This window comes from Columba livia, chromosome 11 (assembly GCF_036013475.1).
Source record: "Columba livia isolate bColLiv1 breed racing homer chromosome 11, bColLiv1.pat.W.v2, whole genome shotgun sequence".
In the NCBI taxonomy this organism is placed as follows: Eukaryota; Metazoa; Chordata; class Aves; order Columbiformes; family Columbidae; genus Columba; species Columba livia.
Window position 1 is genome coordinate 18,269,286 of NC_088612.1, and position 15,435 is coordinate 18,284,720.

The 15,435-nt window shown below is 41.1% G+C and overlaps 1 long non-coding RNA gene across 1 annotated transcript; it reads left to right on the top strand.

Annotated features, from left to right (window-relative positions):
• Positions 1 to 7,578: 7,578 nt before the first annotated feature.
• LOC110357751 (uncharacterized) lies at positions 7,579 to 13,659 on the top strand. The gene is made up of 3 exons (XR_010475290.1): positions 7,579 to 8,021; positions 9,357 to 9,477; positions 12,682 to 13,659. It is a non-coding gene; the product is annotated as an uncharacterized LOC110357751 (long non-coding RNA).
• Positions 13,660 to 15,435: the final 1,776 nt, after the last annotated feature.

Below are 15,435 nucleotides of genomic sequence, written 5' to 3' on the forward strand. Positions count from 1 at the left end.
TAGCATAGAACAGATGACACCATATATGTCGGAGCAATGCTGTGCTTCTGCATTACAATCACAGTGCTCACAAATACTCTTTTAAAAGTACACCCTGAGGGATTTGTTCTCACAGTTACAGTGACTTTGCAAAGGTATGTCATCAATCTCAACGTGATCAGAATTAGTGGTTCTAGTGTAGTAGTGTAACTACTACAGGCCTTTTGCATTTATTCCTTAGACGCTGTTTCAAATCCATTCAATGCTGTCCTCCTCCTTTCTAAAAATACGAAGCTGACTCCAGAGGTATCAGTAAACACACAACTTGTCCAATGGCTTCACACCTATTTTGGCTTTGCCAGAATAATCCCTGTTCACTTCAAGTGCCATGGATTTACCTAAACAGAATTAGATTATGCCATTTGTCAGTGGCAATCACCACTGTGGAGAGAAAAGATATTAAAAAATAGACCGAAACCTTGTCAAGACATGATAATTATACTAGTTTAACTAAAATCTGTTTGAAATTAATTTAGTTATGTCAGTGCAAACTCTCTTGTGGATGTCCTTAAGCGGTTGCAGTCTGGCATTCTCATTTCAGCTTGTGCCAGACATGAATGCAAGTGAAGCCAACAGATGCCTCGTTTCAGCTGATGCAAGAATGTCTGTATCAGGTTTTTCACCAACTCAGAAATTCACCTTATGCTAGATAGGCCAGAAGGAACTATGTTCCTCTATGTGGTAAACCTTTATTTTCTAGAAAAGTTCCATGCATCACTTGAGCCCTGCAGGCTGGTTCTTTCACCCATGTTAGCGAGCTTCTATGCTGCCATATTAGGAATCACCATCCTTATCCAGCAGTGGTTTTAACCAGAATCAGAAGCAGCTAGCTAACAAGGCAAACCGCTCAAGCTGAACACTTGCCACAATCTATCCTGCAGAGAAGGGCTGTCTTTTCTTTTCAACATGGAGCTGAGACTCCTAGCTCTGCAAAGAAATATGTGCATTAAAACACTGTGTTGGGCCTTCAAATCCACTGTGCTCCACTTGGAATTGCTTCTGCTGTCACAGAAGGCACCGCTAGAGAGCTCATATCCTTGGAAAATGGAGGTAGGCCTCTTGCTATCAGCATAAAAATCATTGTCCAGCAAACAGGCACTGGAGGAGCCACCAGGAGGGGCAGTCTGAGGACTCGGAAGCAGATTTTCATCTATCAAATCAAAGGACTCAAAATTACAGCTATCGAACATGATTTATTTTTTTTTAGTATGTCCTGTTCTCACCCCCTAGTTTTGCTGTCATTAAGGTGTTCTTCTGTCACGTTGCAGCTGGCAGAGCCAGGATGTACACAGAAACGGACACAAGAAGTAACCGAGGCATTTAAGGTAAAGCCACAAAACTTCCTACTACGTGTTATACTCCAAAAGGGGAAGGAATGGGAACAAGGAGAGTTAGGGCCAAGGTATTTACCAATGTCAGTTCTTTTTGGTACCAGCCAGTAGCCCCTGTTCTACAAACATACGGGAAGCTGCTTTCGCAAGCTATTGTGTGGTGTTTTTCAGGTAATGGGATGTGCTGTGTCACTGCTATCACCCAAAGCACCTGGCTCGGCACCACGGGGTGTTGGGGAGCCCATGCTCCCCTGTGAAGCACCGTACTGCCATTTAGGGACAGAACAGCCCCAGGGACAGCACATGTGTGCAGCGGGGCAGGGGGCAGTTACAGGTCGAATGTCAGATGCTAGGTTTTGCTTGATTTCGTTGGAGTCTCAATGGTCCAAATTAACTGCAGTGAACAGCAGAAGATTAACCTTAAAAAACAGGAAATCCCTGCAGTTTATCTGTAAGAAGCAAGCTATTAACTTTGCACCTCTCCAAAGTGCAGAAGGACATAAATGTTCTTCTAAAGAAAATGGAGAATTAAATCAAGATAATAAAATTCTCTTGGTTCCTACACAGGCACTAAATTTAAATCAAGTTACTGTTGGAAATTGGCCAGTAGACTGCCCATGTACAGCTCCTACCTCAACCACTAAAAGAAAAGGAACGCCCACTGGCCTGCAAGCCAGTCACGCAGCTTCTCTTGTCCAGAGGAGAAAGTGTCCCTCCAAACTTCTACCATTTTAATCACTGGTGAAAAGGTTTACACTCTGCCATATTAATACTCCAGCCTACGTGTTTGTATGGGAGTTATGGTGTGCTTCGGCTTCAAACAAGTAGGAACAACAGGATGTCAGATAATGTTGTAGGCTACAACATGACAAATTTTTTTAATTGTGTTAGTTATACATGTTTTAATACTATGTACTGCTTCATAAAACCCAGACCCAGAGCTTCACCATCACTGACCCTTTTTCAGCAGTGAACTGCTCAAATATTTATTTCCCTGTGACAGGAAGCACTTGTCCCCATGTGTGTCATCACCATGAGGGCTTTAGCATCTCCTTGCACAGAAACCTCAGCACACAGCCCTACTCTCTTCATTGCCATCAGTGAGACATTTTTGGTTTGTATGTTTTTTGAGGTGATGTGGCTCAAACTGAGTGACTAGGAACAAGGGTATCAGTAATCTGTAGAAATATCGGAATGTATTTGATCTTCAGCCCTATTTGCTTGCCCTGGTCTGAGATCTCCATGCCTAGAGCTTTGATGTTTGGAAATTCTGGATGTTTGGGTTAGCCTACTTAGCTCATTTTATTTATTAGGAATTAGCCTGTGTTAATCCAAATCAAAATTTCCTTTGCTGCTTTTGTCAGCTTTTTCAAATACTTTGAATCCATATGGAGTCTTTCACAACCTTCTGCAATCTATGCTAATCTTGAACAGATTTCACTTTGTGATTAATCACTTCTTCCTGTAAATCAGCAATTGGAAATACTGAACTAAGACTAGTTCTTGGGCACAATTATCTGTCTTCTCTAAAGAATTTGTACTTGTTACAGAATTTTTGTTCTCTGTCCATGACTACAATGGTTTCCTTTTTTTTTCTGCTCACCAAAAGTAAAATAAAAATACAAGATGAGTTTTATGCTCATCCTAAAGCACTTTACAAGGAAGGTATAATTCCCATGTCACAGATTCAGGAACCGATGCACAGCATAGCAAAGGAATGTGTTCAAGGACACAACAAGCCACTTGGAGGGGGAAAGTATGCAAGAATCCAAGGCCTATCAACTAAAGCATCTCCTACATTATTTCTACTTACATGTTATTCACCACCAACTCACAACTGTCCACTATGACTTGGAAGCCTCCATCAACTAAATCTATCACAGAATGATTTTTATAAAATTATAAATTCATCTTGTCAAGCTTCAAAGGCTGTCGTGTGATCAGCACATACAGCTCATATTACTCCCCCGAGGAACACGGTCTCTTCTGAGCTTGTGTATAATACCTTTCATCACCATATCACTGTAAAACACACTGAACGGAGCTTCTACGAGAGATCTGGGAACTTAGGCAGAGAGTAATGGCATAGTGGAACATGTCAGGACACTGCGTAGAACTTTTTGCTATTGGGTAACTTGCAAAACAGCAAACTGTCAAGGCTCTTCTGTTTTAGTCAAAAGGCAGACTCTTTAACAGCTTGGGATCCCTCATACTGTGCTGGGTATCATTCCAATACTGATGTACTGGAAAAATGCCATCTGCTGAGCAGCAGACCATGGGCTCCATTCAGCCTGATTGCTCAGGCATCAGGAGCAGTCACAGGAGAGGCAGGTTGAAAATAACTAGCCCGAGTCTCCTCTGGAGCTACTGGCTGACCAGAAGGGCTGTCATTACAGCAGCATTGCAAATTTGCCAAGAAAAGATAGTGGACCATAAACTATCTACTATTAGAGATGCATTCCCAAGATGATATTTGTAAGAAAGTAAGAGAGATGCAGCACGGTACCCTCAAAGCAAGTCTCTGTCAGCCTCTGTCAAACACTGCCAGATCTGACAGTTCTGAGTCTCCACAGAATTAGTCTCTTGTCACATAAATCAGCTGGGGACGATCAGAGAACTGGCCAGTGAGCCAGACTGGTAATTTCCCTGCGAACTGGTATGAAGCAATTGCAGAGCTGCTCCACGCTGCTCCATGTAGAACCTGGATTTAGATGTGCACCAGAAGTTTTCTCACCAGCTCTGACTCCTGCCCTGGCCCAGGACTCTGCCACGTAGCACATTCTACCCAGAGAACACGCTGGCCAACAAGGAGAGTGGCTTTCCCACAAAAAGGCTACTGGGCAGTCACATGGTGTCTACCTACAATCAGAAGAAGGAGAAGGCTGCAAAAGATGCAGTCAGAGGTCAGTGGAGATATGGCAGCTTATACCACTAAGCATCTAACATAGAAATCCCATTAGTAAGTTTAAGTAAGTCTAAGAGATGATGTGAGAATTACCACAGACCTCATTCTTTTTGGAGTCCTGTCAATACTCTCCAGTGGGCTGAGCCCGTCACCCACAGCTGACACCACTGGCTGTGCATCTCTGAGGCTTGTAGCAGTAACAGTCACTGGCAAAAAGAACTTTTCCATAATATTTTCCTTAATGTTGCTTGTCTTTGTAAGGCTCTCTTCTCTTTCCCCCCTTTCTCTTTTGATTTTGTCTCCTTTGATTCCCTTCCAAATTTTCCCTGTTACTCACTAACTAAATGCCAACTCTCTGTGTATTTGATAATCAGATTATCTGCTAATACCTGCCTAAAGCAGTCACCATTGATTAAAAGAAAGGGTGGCCATTATGTTATTTTTTTAATGCAAATTATTTAGGTCCTGAGGCTGAGATTGAATTAAAGGAGAGATGAAATTAATGAGGGATTGAATTAAATTAGAAACATCTGATTGCAATACTTCCTACATCTCCAAACTGCCAAAAGAGAACAGTGGTATGGCCATGAATTTATGTTATCCCTTGAAAAGGTAAAAAGAACAGCTTGTTTTAACTGCCTTTGGGAAGTGGGCTTTATCATGGATATAGTTAGATAAGCGCTCAAAATCTGCAGCTACTTCGAAAGCCGTTATAATGTAATAGCCAAATTCTATATGAATACAAGCCAGAAGGTCACTGCTAATTTTTTATTTCACACAATGTAGGCTAGATTTCCAAAGCACTATCTGTTCACCCACACCCTCCCACATACACATGTGTACAAGATTGCTACGACAGAGAATATGAAATGGGGGTACAGAAAATCCCTGAAAGCAAAGCTGTATGCCACATTTGGATGCAGGCAAATTTAATACAGTCATCTAGTTATTCAGATTGCTTTTTAATAATTTTATCTTTCTATGCTTCCCAAAGTGTCTTAATGAGGAGTATGACGTGAAAACACTTCACTAGTTTCTAATTTGGATGCATTTATTTGTTCATAATTAGCATCAGGAATGAAGATTTTAGGCTTGCTCTCTACACAGCAAAATCAGTGGGCTCAGGACATCGTCTGGATTGAACTGAGCTCCTCAGTTTTAAAAGTAGCCTTTCTAATCCTACTTCTTATCCTACTAATCAACAACACCATTGCTATTCCTGCCCTGAATCTGCCTTTACCACAGAAGTGCTTGTGTGGCTCTGTGTTTCAGCCATTTCAGTGAGATTCTAAACTGCTTTTGAGAAATGCTTTAACTGACTTCGATTGATTGTTTATTATCTCCCTATCATAAATGCTAATTACATAGCTGAGTAGATTGGTTTGTCTTTATTGCCATACTTTTACACAGACATGTAGAAAATTAAATTTTTTATTATTTCAATGAATTTCCTTTGTACTTCGATCCAGGGAGTGCAAATAAAAGATTATTCCTTCCAGCGTGGTTAAATGTGAGAGCCTGATTTACAAAAGCAATAAGCAAATCAAGAGAAAAATCTTGGCAACCTGAAGTTGTGACCTAATTCTATCCTTCACTGCATTTCTTCCTCTCTTCAAAACATCGTAAGTTCAAAATAGCTGCCCTTACACTGAACAGTTCTTCTCTCCACTCAAATAGGTCACTTAAAGAATAAAGGCCATAGCTGCACAGAACCCTCTGGAAAACAAAACAGCCACAGTGCTTATCCAAGCAGCGCATGGCTGGGCTCTGGAATGCTTTCCATCTCTGGAAAAGGCCTTCCTTCTGGTAAATGCAGCTGTGTTTTACATCAAAGACAGAATGACTTTTTCCCTGTTGATTTGAAAAACCAATTGCAATTACAGTCAGGAAAAATGCCCAAGTTCAGTGTGCAACTCACTGGACTCCAGACTCAGAGAATCCCCCCGCATATGGCAGATCTCTGGCTTGGCAGGACTTTGCATGCACAAGGAGGCTCCATTTTGGATGGAGACGTGCATTTTCCAAAGGTGCATCTTCTGTCTGGAGAGGTCTGAATGTGAATTAAGATAGTTCCACTGAAAGACACAGAACTATGCTGATTCAAAACACCTCAGAGCCCAGTTTATGGCATGCAGATGAAAAACATGACAAGAGCAGCTGTAGCATATCCTAATATATGTGCTGAGTGTGTCACATGGTAAAACAGCATGGCCATGAGACTAGGAGCCCCTAGACAGTTAAATGAGTTAACTATAAAACCTCAGAAGTTAGAAGCTTTAAAAAAAAAGGCAGCAGATCCCTGACAGGTTGTTTCATCCTAATCTAATCACACTAATGATGATCCTAACCCTCATAGTAATACTAGTAAGGTTTCATCAGAGAGCAAAGAGCTTTGGATGCTATAGCAGTATCATTGGCAAATGTGTGATCTCTGATCCTCATCTTTCTCTTGCTGCTAAAATAGATATACCTGCTTCAGCAGAACAGGGCATCAGGTAACCTGCCGGCACTCTACTACTTCTCACCCACAATATTGACTGGTTTTGTAATCAGCACAGTCCACTGTGCCAAATTATGAGAAACTGTTCTCTAATGAATTAAGAAACCTGCTACATTAAAAACATGAAGTGAGCCTTAGTAACAGCATTTAATTCCTGCAACATTTATGTGATTGCTGCTGGAGGAAGAACTTCATATGTTGTATCCAGATACAGACACGTGATGTTTTTGCAAAGTCCATGGGCTATTCTACTGAAACAAAGGAGGTATATTTTCTGCAGTGGTAAGGAAACTCATGTAAGTAATTCAGAGAGACACAGCTGCTCAGGGGATTGCCTGAGATACGTGGGATATAGAGGATTTATGGGCTGAAAACATGATATTCCAGTCAATTACCTTGGGTTTAAGATGAACTAGAAGTGTACTGAAATCAATGGTACTATGGTGTAATGCATCGCAGATTAAGCTCCAGAAGTTTTTGCCTGCTTCTTGCTCACAAGAAAACAAAACCTCTTGGAGTCTTTAACCGTCTCTCTGACAAGACTGCTCAAAATCCATATATTCACAAACAGTTAAGGCACCCAAGGATGATGCTTACAAATGGATCACCCAGTTCATTGGTTTTGTGGAAGTAAACACCAACAACCACCACCCTACACCATCCACACCCTACAGCAAAGTGGCGATCTAGACAGATTTCTCCCGTGTTTGTTCTGCAGCAAAGTGAATATGGGACAGCTGCACAACAGAGGACAAACTGGAAGAGTAGGCAGCCAAAGCAAAAGGCACAGAGTGAATTGCTGTCTCAGGCACGCAGGAACACAGGCAGCCAAGCAAGGCGAGGTGCCAGATCACCATCTATGTGCTTGCTGACTGCTGCCGAGACTGCAACTCTAAATGGTGAGCTTTGGCTCTGGAGCCCTTCCCAGACAGAGGAAAGCATGCCGATAGCAACACACGAAGAGGAGACCACATGCACCAGCAAATCCTCCTGCTCGTCTGGACGAAAAACAATGACAACTGCCAAAACCTGGAAACAGGAACAAAAGCATATTTCTGCATTTGTGAGGAAGTTGTATCTGGCAGTGAGAACATAAGGAGCAGGTCTGCTGGGGGATATCGACTGACTCACTGTCTGCGATGTGGCAAGGTACATAAATCCCTGCTTTGGGATCCTGCAGTGCACAAGTCACCAGATGGTGCTGTACATACAGACTTGAAAGTTCTTTATCTTGACATGGGAACAGGTATGGCCTCTCAGGAAATGCACTCTTCTTGTTATTTTTGTGAAGCCTTTTCGTTAAATTTTAATTTGCATCTTACTCTTTCCATTTCAAATCATGTTTCAGTTAAGTTAATCTTGGTGTTGGGATTTTTTAAAAGGTATTTATAAGTACAACATTTGCAGCCAGGTCTGCAGGAAGTATGGAAAATATGAGAGAAATACATAAGCTGCGCTAAGAAAATGTTTAGGCATATAATTTTTATATAATTATTTTTCCTGCAATGGGAAATACACACGCAAAGCCTGAAAATCTTCTGCCTCACAGTGGATATGTGACATTAGTCCGTAAAACTGGTACCATGAAAGAAAAGAAATCTTCTGAGGATATGGTGAGGATTAAATAATACCAGTGAGGTAGTAGGCTTCTCAGATTAAAGTAACTATAGCATAGTATAACATTCTTATCTATGATTAGTATAATGCTAATTGTGTCCATCTCCTACTCATCTTCCCTCTGAAATGCTATAATAATCCTGCTTCAACTAAACAATAATTTTAAGACAATCAGCAGAAATATTAAGGATATGGATTCCTCTTTTTCTCCTTCATCACCCTTTAAAAAATGATTCATCTCATTAAAATATATATTAGAGGCCTCAAGCACTACGGCTTTGAATACCAGGACAACACAAATTAATTAGAGCACCTATTTGATCGTCTCCTTGAAATTTTGAGAAGTGTCCAGTGGATGGCAGCAAATAGCACTCCAGGGAGTGAGATTCCCTCAAGCAGCCTGCGAGCTGCTACAACAGGCTCACTGATGGCAATTACATGGGTTTTATCTTCTACCCAATTATGAACTACACTCATTTATTCTGTTCTTTGCAGAGAGGCAGAGAGAACAAAGCCAGCCACATGAGACTTTCACAATGTTGCGCTCAACTGTTGTGTACATGTCAAAAATTTATTAGCACTTTAAAGGATCTTGTCATTTTCATAAAATTTATAATTATTTGAATCATTTATTCTCCAAATGAAGGCTATTGCTATAGGTCCCTTTACATAAATCAAGAAGGCCATTAAAAATAGTTTCAGTAGGAGAACAATTTGTTATGAAATGAAGGTCAATCTCATTAGATCACTGCAGCAGGTATCCTAATAACATCCTGGCAGAAACAAGGTATCTCATTACAGAAGTTGTATTTTGTTTGAAATATTAGGTCTTCATTAAGTGAGCACTAAAATACACATAATATTGGGTGACATAAATTATTCCCCTGAAAAACTGGCCTACACAGAAGTGCAGAAACAATTATGAGGGTATTACACAAAGCTTAACATTCTCTATTTTTTCTAGCGTGATTCACCTACTTGATACCAGTTTGGTTTGATGCTGCTTCTGAATATTGAGCCACAGCTGGTCTGCCACAATTATATAGAGTCCTTATTTCAGACTGTGACTCAACAAACTGCTACTGGTAAGGAAGATGTTTAAGTTTCCTTGAAACAATTGAGGAGGACTAACTATCTATCTGCCACCTGGGAAACACTGAAATTTAGAAGGGAAAAGAGGCACTGAGAGAGTACAGAAGTAACCATTTCTTTTATAAACACAATAGAAGGGGTTACTTCCCTTTTAATTATCCTTTTGGAAAGTACCAAGTGATTTTTTTTCCAGACCTTTCACTCTACTGGAACTGCAGCTGAATGTATGGATGTGTTTAAACACTTTGGGGAACTATGTTGCTGATAGGATTGTGCTGATAGGATTGTGCTGAGCTCTGCACCAAGCCAGTCAATAGTAACCATGAAGATATCACCTTCATTGTTCCTAACAGGATGGGCAGAATATCCATGGGTGGGAGCTCAGTAGTTACAGGAGTCCTGCTTTCCAGAAGATCCAGACCTGCTAGGTATCTAACTAAAGACTCATAATGCACCAGTGAGGTACACCAACAGCCTCGAGAAATTGTGAGGAAATCAGGAAAAGAGCTTAGCATGAATTTCCTAGTACCATGAAGTGAATCCAGGCAAGGCTCTCCATCCATGTAGTATGTGCGTTAACTGCAATGCCCTCTTTCCTCTCAGTATAATAAGGTTAACCATTAGTAAACTGCAAAGGTTGTTGTTAAAAGGTGTATGTACAGAGATGCTAAATCTTGGAGCAGCTCATAGCAGCTAGAGATGGCATCAAAAGAACAGTTTGTTAGTGCTGTTTTGCAGAAGCAAAGGCAGCCCTGCTAACTGGTTTGTGACTATAGCTTGGTGTTTTAGGGAGTTTGGCTTTTTGGTTTTTAATATTTCTCAATTTTCCAAACAAGAAATACCAATTACAATAATGAAATATTTTAATGGTATTTTCTTCAAAAGCACCTCAGCTGCAGATTATGTAATGAACTCTAAAAATGTTACTTGGCATCTGAGGCAGAGAGGCCCCACAACACCTTACAGAGACACCCCAAGTCCCTGTGTCCCCCGATCCATAACCCCAGTGCATGTCACCACATAAGCAAATGAAGTCATACCTATCACATAGTGGGAACACAGGGACATGCATGTTGGGTGATGTATGTGCTCATGCAGTGGTTGTATAGGCCAAAGGGTAAAGAAGCCTATTTATTTGATTTGTCTTTCTGCCTGTCACTGACTTATTAACTTTACATCAGCTTTAAAGTCTTCTGTTTTCTTTGTGAAACACTTTCTTAGGAGGTAAAACACAAATTTGAAGAGCTAGGGTGAGAAGTTGTGAATTGGCTTTGAAGTGGATGCTGTAAAAGGGAAAAGGCAATACAGACATACAGAATATTGGCAAGGAACAGCTATGACACAGTACAAAGAGCACAAATGCTTACAGAGAATTACCTTAACAGCTGAATTTTGAACAAAAAACAAACAGCAAGTGATGATAGCTTATATAGTATCTGTTTTACAGCATGTTAAATTCATACTAGTGGAAATGGCTTGAAAGTCATTCATCAATCTTGAAAGACACGTGTCTTTAGTTAAAAGCAATAACTGTACTGGAAATCCATAAGAAATCATGAACACCTTTTGCTGAGAGCTGTAGGGAACAGTAACAGTTCCAATTCAGGCAGGAAAGCTCATCTGGCCAAACACCTAACCTGCTCATTTAGGGTCCTCTGTGTTTAATGGATTGAGAGGTGTCCATTCCACATGTGACGCATTTCACCTCAAACACCTTCTTAAGGATGGGGTGAACCATCCTTTCATTTTCCATTTATTACAGAAGCAACCTGGGGAGGCAACTTACATTGCCAGGCAAGACTATACAGAAACTGGTGAACATCGGGTAAGGTGAAACACGTTCCAGGTTCTTGGAGAGTGAAGTCTGAGGACCATTTCTGCTAAAAGCAAATGAATGACCCACACTTGCCCACTGTTCATTTCTGCCTGTGTGTGACCCTGGCAGGTGGGTTGGTGCACATTCTACCAGAGACCATGCAGTGAGCAGACCAGGGAAAAATCCAGGTTAGAAATACAATTTTTTTTTCCCCCTGAGTTATTTTTTACCATAATAAGCTCACTCCTCTTGGTTTCCATGGTTACATGAATACTTATACTTGTACCTTTGTTACTGCCATGTGAAGAAGGGTTAAGGAGAATGCAGAAGCCAGCAGAAGGCTGCTGAAGCCAACACGGCTGCAGGAAGGGAAATCTCATCAGGCTATACTCAGAGATTTCACAAATCTTTCCTTTACAGCAGGTCTGACTTAATAAGTTCCCATACCCCCAGTCACTTCTTCAGCAGTGCCCAGCTGTTTGTGAATAAAAAAGCATCACCGTCTCTCCAAATAGTTGCATTGGCCCAGCTGGAAAGGGAGTGGGGCAGTGCTGGGCCAGGAGCATATGTCTGCAGGAGTCGAGACAAAAGGGCTTTGTTTGCAGGCTTTGCTGCCAAAAGTAACGTTACACTGAAGCCATTTTCTGGGATATAGATCCTGAAACATGAGCTGATTGGAGCTGGCAGAGAGCTCACACAGGAAACGTAATGATGGGGGAGTGAGAAGGGAGAAGGTGCTATTTGTCATTTGGTGGAAAAGACTCCAAAGAACAGAATGGAGAGTGCCATGATTTCTCCCGTTTTCTCACAGCATGAAATGGATGAACTACACAGATTCAGTTGCCCTCCAGCATCAGGGTGGGCTTTGAAGCCAACCTACACCTACATCTTCATAAAAACAACGTACCCCTGGGGAAGCTGCAGATAGCAGTAACATGTTTCTAAATAGATTTTTTTATATATTGTTTTTTGAACTATTGTATCAATCCTTTGAATCTATATGCAGAATTGTTTCAGATTCTGTCTTGACATCAAGCTTTTAACTTCAAACTCTTATTTTTCTGTGGTGCTTCTCAAATCCAAAAGATCTCCCTCCAGCATGCCAACACTTACCATGATACCACAATGACTGGTATCACGTGTGTTAGACTAAATCAAATTAGAGCACACAAGCATCCTGCATGCTATCCTAAGTATTTGAACAAGGATCTATTAATCCACAGTTCATGAAAATTGTATTTCAATGTAGTGTATATGTGTGTGTGTGTGTGTATATGTCTTCATTATTGAAAATTGTATGTAGGTAGATTGTCAGATGATGGAGAGATGATATAACGACAAGATAACAAACTAATCTCAACCTTTTCTTCCCCTCCCTCAGTCATGAACAGTGCTCCTGATTCCTTCTACAATGCTTTTGTGGCAACAAAATGCACCTTACTTCCAACATTTGATCATTACCTGAAAATTCACAGTGTATAAGCCCATCAAAAAATTAAGAAATGCACGGAGTGACTCCTATGAGATCATTTACTACCAGCGAAGGGCAATTAATGGATTGCAAGCCATGACTGGCTTTCCTGGGAGCTACAAAATCGGGAGTAGGAATCAAAGAGGTAAGAGATCTGCTGAATTTCACTATCACTGCACTCCCTACTTGACACTGACAGTCCCAGTTCCTACCTCTGTTCACTGGGTTTGCAATACTCTGACAAAGGGATCCTCTCATTTACCAACTGTAATTCCAAATGAGGAATGAAAAGATTGATTAGGCAAAAGTCTGTCAGGTAATCAGTCATTTTTACTATGCATACTTCAATGTTTATGGACTTTTCCAGGCTATTATACGCTTCCAAGTATCAAAGAAACTTACGATTACGATCAGGAGTTGGACTTGATGACCCTGGTGGGTTCCTTCCAGCTCCGGACGTTCTATGGTTCTATGATTACCTCCTCAGGAGCTGATGAAAAGCATAAGATTCTTCTTTACTACCTAATTCATTCAAATGGAGTTACCTCATTACTATTATTAATACATTTACTGCATTGTTTGTCCCAAACACAGGAATACAGTTTTACTTTCCTAATGCATGCCTGCAAATGGGAATTATCACTGCTGTGGAACTGGCTACAGGTCTGTCTAGATCAGTAATTAATAACAGTCTAGACCAAATTGCGTCAATGCAAAGTGTGCTGTACCCACAGAAATAAACTCCCAGCATTTAGGTTAAAAAAATGGAGAGTTGAATCAGGCATCAATAAACTGAAGGGCAAACTACGTCATAATTGTATCTGCTTGCACATTTGTCTCTGCACTTCCAAGCATGTAAAACATCTTCTCAAGCCACTTACCTTAACCAGCCACTCAGGCAACCTGTGCGGTCTGCGCCATGATGGTGCCTTAGATAAAATGCTAGAGATTGAGCCTCTGTGAGTTCACAAATCATGCAGTGAATATCTCGCTAGCACAATTGCATTCTGCATTTGAGAACTTTGGGCCACTCTTGCCCTGCACCCATCCTTAGTCTTTGATCCTCTCACTCTCTCAAAAGAAGTGGAAGTGCAGGATCTCCTTGTATACATTTCTGATACACATTTCTGAAAATATTGCTATGATAATAGTCACAAGCTGAATGTCGTGAAATGCCGAATAAACATTCTTTGAAGAATTTCAAAGAGCCTTAAAGGCTTAAACTGTATTAAAGACAAAAGCACATCTCAGCAGTCAAGCTACCTGCCCACATCAGGAAAGGTGGAGAAGATCTAAGCAGCAAAGCTGTGCTGGAGACAGTTCAGTCCAATTCACTCAGACAAGCTATTGAAATTGCAGCCAGTTTTCAAACTACTTGTTACAACCTGCTTCCAGCATGCCTTGCCTCCTGCTCTCCTGGGAACCGCACTGCCTGTCCTCAGCTCAGCACCCCTCCTCCTCTACCGGTGAAGGCAGAGAGACAGCATTTCCTGCCTACATTCCCATGTGGACAGGAGGGGATTTTTCTGATGACATCTCACTACTCACCCCATCTTTCCCCTACATGTCACTTGACTGGCATGCCATGTTTGGTATGAGACGCCAGCACAAGCCCACATTTTGTACCAGAGAGTGTCTGTGGATCTGAAGTTACAGCAACTGGTGATACCCAAAAGTTTTGCATGGGTTCTCCAAAGAACCAAGAATGTTTCACTGCACAAGAACCTGACTAAAACCCTAACAAGGACCCCATAGTGGCACTGGCGGTCAGCCAGCTTTCCATGCACAAGAGCAGCAAGACACACTGCAAACAAGAATGCCAGGCACTGTTACATTTACTTTTCTTCAGGATCCGTGCTTAGAGAAACACTTGGCATTGATCTTTTTCTTGGTGCTTGATGTTGCCATCTCAGGCAACGTGAGTCCAGGCCACAGAGTCTGGGTGTTCCTCCTCTCTCCTCAGCGCCCTTTGCCATCCTCCCCACGGGTCCCTTGTGCTCCCTGCACATACAAGACTGCAGCCCCATCACGGGCACTCACCAGACACCACTTGTCTCCTCTCCAAGCATGAAGTCCTAGTCCTTTCCTACGTCCTCTTCAGCATTCTCAGTTATCAAAGCTAGACACAAAAAGAAGCCAGAGTGTTTACTGAACACCAGTTCCTATACGTGTGTAACAAAATATGTACTGTGTTGTGAAAGTAGAGAAATTAATAGAGAAAATTAGAGCAGACTGTTATGTTGAAGTTCAACACTGAAATTGCTTAACAGCATTATTATAAGAGTTTTCAAATATCATATTAACCCTTTTTCTATCAAACTCTTCTTAGAAAGGCTTTTTTACTATCAGCTCTTAATGGTACTTTTGATAGTATAATCTATAAATGCTTTTAAAAGTACTATATGTCACAGAATTGTAATATATAAACCACAAACAGACAGCACATCAAAGCAGAAATTACAAGACACAATCACACCCTAAATGCCATAAATTCAAGGCAAAATCATATTAATAGTACAACCAACTTTGAGCATTTCTTCTGGTTATATAAATCAATTTTTAGTGACAGAAAATGATCTGATAAGGCTTGCAAAATTGAGAAGTTTCATCTGTGAGCATATAAGGACTTGAAAAGAAAGCTGAAAAAAGACTTGGTATCTCCAT